Source organism: Thrips palmi, unplaced genomic scaffold (genome assembly GCF_012932325.1).
Source record: "Thrips palmi isolate BJ-2018 unplaced genomic scaffold, TpBJ-2018v1 HiC_scaffold_2, whole genome shotgun sequence".
Lineage (NCBI taxonomy): Eukaryota > Metazoa > Arthropoda > Insecta > Thysanoptera > Thripidae > Thrips > Thrips palmi.
In genome coordinates, this window is record NW_023144629.1 from 8,691,066 (window position 1) to 8,697,079 (window position 6,014).

Below are 6,014 nucleotides of genomic sequence, written 5' to 3' on the forward strand. Positions count from 1 at the left end.
CAGCGGTCGCTCTGTCTCTGTCGCACCCACGGGGCCAGGCCAGGGGGGCCAGCAGGCGGGCCAGCGGCCGGCCAGTCGCCGCCTGCCGAAGTGAGGATAGGCCAGCCCGCAACACGCCGCTGCGCTGGACACTCGCGGTGGCCTACCTCGCGCCTTGAAACTTCGCGGCCCAAAACAAACAAAACCAGCCAGCCCCCCCCCCCCCCCCAAAAAAAAAATCATATACCGAAATACCGGCGGTCTTGTCGGGGTCGGGCGAGTGCCGCCGTGCCGCCGTGCCGGGCACGCGGGGAGTGCGGGGGAAGTACCCTGGTGGTCATGACGCCCTTACACGTGGCCCACGCGGCCGCGCCGGGCCAGGCGCGGCGGCTGTTGCTCGGAGAGGAGAAGGGGGGAGGGGGGGGCTAAATGTCAGCGCAAAGAGGCCGATGCCCTGTCGTGCCTTGCGCACCCCACCCCCTTTTCCCTCCTTTTCGGCCCGTCCCACCTTTCCCCCATTTTCGTGCCTCATCGGCCGCGGCACCCTACTCGGCCTCGGCTAATCCCGGGCACCTAATCATGAACGAGGGAGAGGAAGAGGGGAGGGGAGGGGAGGGGAGGGGCGGAGGGAGGAAGGGAGGGGAGGGAGGGAGGGGGAGGGAGGGAGGGAGGGGGAGGGAGAGAGGGAGGGAGGGGGGAGGGAGGGAGGGGGAGGGAAGAGGTTCATGATGAAGGAGATGACACCGTCCCGTAAGTGCGAGGCATAAACCACGACTAATGTGTGTGTGTGTGTGTGTGTGTGTGAGCGCGAACGACTCAATCGCAATAGCCTGGCGCCGAAACCACGCTTACACATCCGGCCGCCCACGTCAAACCTGGCTCGGCTCCTCTTTCCGGCGCGTAGTGCGTCGCCCCGACTCGTTCACCAGCACCACGACACGGCGTGAGGGTTGGCGGCCGTTGGCGGCGGTTCCTTTGGCTGGAGCTCAGCGCAGCGCCCCGTCGTGCTGTACAAACGCCACGGGGGGTGGGGGAGGCCGGACAGCGCGGCGCCGCCGCCCGGCAGACCGACTGCGAGCGAGCGGCGTCCCCGGGCCGGGCGTCCCCCTCTCCGTCGCACTCGTGGGGGCGCGGCGCGCGGCCGCGTGGGTCCGAGCGGAGACGCGCCACGCAGCGCGCCGCGCCGCCGCCGCGCTGGCGCCGCCGGGAGGGTAGGCAACCCATTCGGCTCGGCCGCCGCGTTGGCGGAGGGTGCCCCGGCGGAAAGCGGCAGCGACGGCCAAGGGGAGGGGCTCACAGTGGGCCAGAAGGCCGGCGCGCGCGGCCAAAACTCTAGACGCGTTTTGTGCTCCAGAGTCGCTAAATGGGACTCGAACCGAACGTGTGACCCCACCAATGGATTGCTCTCCGAACGAGGAGTCTATAGGGCCCAGAAGACAGTAGCCCCCACCACCATCCCAAGCGTACCCCACCCTTCCTGCCTTGCTTTCCTCACCCCCCCGCAGCGAGCTAAACATTCGGCGTAGGGACGGCGCGGGTGGTGGAGGGTAGGGAGGGGGATAGAGGGGGACGGGTCCGCGCTATGCCTGGTGCTGGGCAAGTCTAACTCGCTGCGCGGGTGGTTGCGGGTTGGTGCGGTAAGGTGGTGGGGGCTACTGTCTTCTGGGCCCTATTGGTGGGGTCACACGTTCCATTCGAGTCCTGTTTAGCGACTCTGGAGCACAAAACGCGGCTAGAGTTTTGGCCGCCTCCACCGGTCTTCTGGCCCACTGTGCAGCGACGGCGAAGGGGAGGGGGAGGGGCTGCGATGGGGGAAAGCGGACTCGTCCAAATTGGATGCGATGCGATTCGGGGGCGGCTGGCGGCTGGGCCGGGTGGCACCGAGGATGCGAGAGAAACGTGGGCGCAATGGCGGAGACTATTCGTCGCTCTGTCTCTCTCGCACGCAGCAGACGGGCCGCCGCAAGAGCGCGAGAGAGACAGAGCGACGACCGCGAAGTGAGGGGTAATCGCTCGTCGGGCAGTTACAGTGGCGTGGCGACATTGTCCGAGGGGGCGCACTGCAAGACGCACTGCTTGCAGTTCATCCGACTGCCAATAAGGGTTCGGCCGCGGAGGCAGAGTAATGTGACTGTTCTAAGGACAACCACGAAGGACAGTGTCCCTTCCCCTCCTTTCCCTTCTCCCCGCAAAATAATAGATGATGTGTGTGTGGCTGTCAGGCTGCGAGACTTGCCCCGCTCCGCCCCGGACCCGAAAACGATCCCAGGACGAGATTCTCTTCTCCTCTCGACGCGGTTCCGCCGCCACACTGGCTGTCATACACGCGCCGGCGACGCGACACCCATCAACCACGCGTTTCACAACAAAAACAGAAAATAAATACTGCACGTTTTGGTTTTTTGGAACCCGCCGCGCCGGTGTTTGAACCCGGGCCGCCGAAACGGAAAGGTCAAAGTCCGCAGAGGTCGGCAGACTGCACAGCTAGATCGACGCGGCGGCTGGGACTTTGCAGCTCGCGCAGCCCACTGTGGGCCAGAAGACCGGCGCTGGCGGCCAAAACTCTAGACGCGTTTTGAGCTTCAGAGTCGCTGGATGGCACTCGAACCGAGCGTGTGACCCCACCAATGGATTCTTCGTTCGGAGGGCAATTCATTGGTGGGGTCACCTGTTCCGTTCGAGCCGCATATAGCGACTCTGGAGCTCAAAACGCGTCTGGGGTTTTGGCCGCTTGCACCGGTCTTCTGGCCCACTGTGCAGCCCCAGCAGGGACGCCCTGCCACGCCTCCTTAGTCAGACAAGAAACGTCCTGCTTTATTTCTGGCGTGGCTTCGGCAAGCGGGCAAGCAGCGACGCACTCACTACACCGCGTAGCGCGTAGCGTACGCCGAGCGGCAGGGGACGGGGGGGGGCGGGGCGGGGTGGGGCGGGGCGGGGTGGGGCGGGGTGGGGTGGGGCGGAGCGGGGCGGGGCGGGGCGGGGTGCGGTGCCGAGCAGGGGAGGACCCCAGCACCCCGCACCACACCCAAGCACACCTTGACGCGATCCGGAAAAGGGACGGGAAAGCGCACGGGCGCCGCCGATACTCCACGCACTCGAGCCGCCCACCTGGAGGACGGCGTCGACGGCCTGGTCGGTCACGCGTGGAGTATCGTCAACGCGACGCTACACTGCATCACACTCCAGTCGGTCGGATAATTCGCCGGCCCGTCCATCCATCCATCCATCCGGCCACAACGCCAATCGCCTTGATGACCCCGCCCCGCCCCGCCCCGCAGCGCTATTGACTATGCGGGGGCGGCGCAAAGACAAAGAGGGCCCTCCATTGTTTTATTGAGGGGCCGCCCCCCTCCTGGAAGTAAGTTATTGTCCGAAGGCTCGCTTGCTCGCTTGCATGGAGACTAGACGCCACTTCTGGCGGTCGTCGCGGCTCACGTTACACTAGTCAGCCCCAAAATGGGCGGTTTCGACCATTCTTCTCTCGCGACTTTCAATTTGTTTCTTACTTTACTGTACTTGACTGAAATGATCTGTTCCCCCCCCCCCCGCGGGTGGCTGCTGTGCTGTGCAGGAAGGGGCCTCTTGAACGCGTTAGCTCGGCGCGGCCCTGGGGGGGCCCTGGCGCGCACAGTGGGCCAGAAGCCGGTGGAGGCGGCCAAAACTCTAGACGCGTTTTGAGCTCCAGAGTCGCTAAACAGGACTCGAACCGAGCGTGTGACCCCACCAATGGATTCCTCGTTCGGAGAGCAATCCATTGGTGGAGCCACACGTTCGGTTCGAGTCCCATTTAGCGACTCTGGAGCTCAAAACGCGTCCAGAGTTTTGGCCGCCTCCACCGGTCTTCTGGCCCACTGTGGCGCGCCCCTGACCCCCGTCGAGTACGCCGGCGTGCACGTCACCGGCAGCGCCGCGTTTTACCACGTACCCGCCGCGCTGCGCGCGCCCGGCATTTCAAGTCGCTCTGTCTCTCTCGCACTCGCGGGGCGTTCCGCTCGGGGGCACGAGAGCGAGAGAGACAGACTGCAGATGCGCGTGCGGCGGTCGCGCGCGGACCCGCGATGGGTTCACCCGAAAAGGTTAAGCAGCAGACCGATTCCGAGAGTCGTTTCGTCGCTGTGTCTCTCTCGCACTCAAGGAGCGTCCTGCTTAAGTGCGAGAGCGACAGAGCGACGAAAACGACTCTCGGCATCAGTCTGCAGACGCGGCGACCGCGAAGCCACGGCAAAGCCTAGCCGCGCGGCCGATTGGCCGAACCCACCAAATTGCATAAATTAGCCATCACTCCCGCAATACTTGGCTGCTTAGCTGTCCGCGCCGCGCTGACTCGCTGCCGTATCTGCAGACTGATTCCGAGAGTCGTTTTCGTCGCTCTGTCTCTCTCGCACCTAAGCGGGGCGCCCCATGAGTGCGAGAGAGACAGAGCGACGAAGACGACTCTCGGTCTGCTGTATGCAAATGAATCCGATCGTCTTCCCTTTCTCCCATCATCGCCGCGCCGTCTCGTTTCGCAGTGTCACACATCCACGCCACTGTTTTTTCCCTCGTCATTTTTGGTATTTTTGGCGCGGCCGCATCCCATCCGGGTTCCCCGAGTGTCGTCGCCGTGGTCGTTCAATGTTTAACAGAGCGGGTCCTGGCGGCGCACGGCGGCGCCCTGTCCCGGTCGAGGACGGGCATGTTGTTGACGGACGCATGGCCCCGCAGCGCTCTCGTCGCTCCGTCTCTCTCTCACTCGCTCGTCGTCCCGAGAGTGCGAGAGAGACGGAGCGACACTACACTGGCGGTGACAAAGCGACCAAAGCGCCGTGACTGGCCGGGAAGGCTGCAGCAGAGTCACCGCCGCCTTTTATTTGGACTTGTTGAGGGGGGAGGGGTGTCTTCGCTTTCGCGCCGATGTCGCCAAAAACGACCAGCGCACAGTACGCACAGTGGGCCAGAAGACCTGTGGAGGCGGCCCAAATTCTAGATGTGTTTTGAGGTCCAAAGTCGTTAAAATGCCTCGAACCGAACGTGTGACCCCACCAATGGATTGCTCTTCGAACGAGGAATCCATAGGTGGGGTCACACGTTTGGTTCGAGTTCTGTTTAGCGGCTCTGGAGCTCAAAAGGCGTCTAGAATTTGGGCCGCCTCCACCGGTCTTCTGGCCCACTGTGCAACGGTCCAATTAGCGCTCGCAGTGGCGCAACGCGCAACTCGCCAGAATGTAGCGCTGACTTCCACCGATCGAATCTCGATGACGAGTTCAGAAAAGCAGAAAAGCTGACATTCAGGCCTCTCTAGCGAAGCGCCCGCGAGTTGTGGGGTCAATGAATTTGCAGTGCACACCATGCATCTCTGTTAACTGTATCATCTGATTCATCTGTTAACATTTACTTTTCCGAAAATTTGTGTAACAAAATGCCTTTCAAATTTGTGAAAAATTATTTAGTAACCTTTTTGCATTTATATTACGCTTGCTTTTCGTTTTTGTGGCTTTTTTTTGGTTGTTAGAAACGTCTCCTTCTCCCCTTCCTGGTTCCCACTGTGCCCAGTGACAGACGCGCTATGGATGACCCCTAATAGTAGTGACACTGCCGCGCCGCGACGGCACTTGTCTCTCTGTCTCACTCGCGCTCACGGCACAGCCGTCCCCGTCACATCCGTCCTCGTCACACACCCGGGCCATCGCCCAGGGCATCATCATAATTCGGGCCGCTCAGCCGCTTCGAGTTACGGCGTTGCGTCGCGGGGCGGGGCGGGGCGAGGTGGGGCGGGGGTCGAGTCGGACGGGGGCTAGCTAGCTCTATCTGGCCATCACGACGCCGGCAGGGCGAGGCGGGGCGAGGCGGGGCGAGGCGGGGCGAGGCAGGGCGAGGCCAGCAGGGCTAGGCCGGGAGGGTCATGGCGCGGTGCAGGTTGTGGGCGTGGCGGGGGACGCAGAGCGCACGATCCACGCGCGTCGCACCAGAAAAATCAAGCGTCCGCCGCCGGGGGCGTGTGAACGGGCGAACGGGCAGCAGGAAAAACCAACAAGAAGTCTTATCTCGAGAGGTCA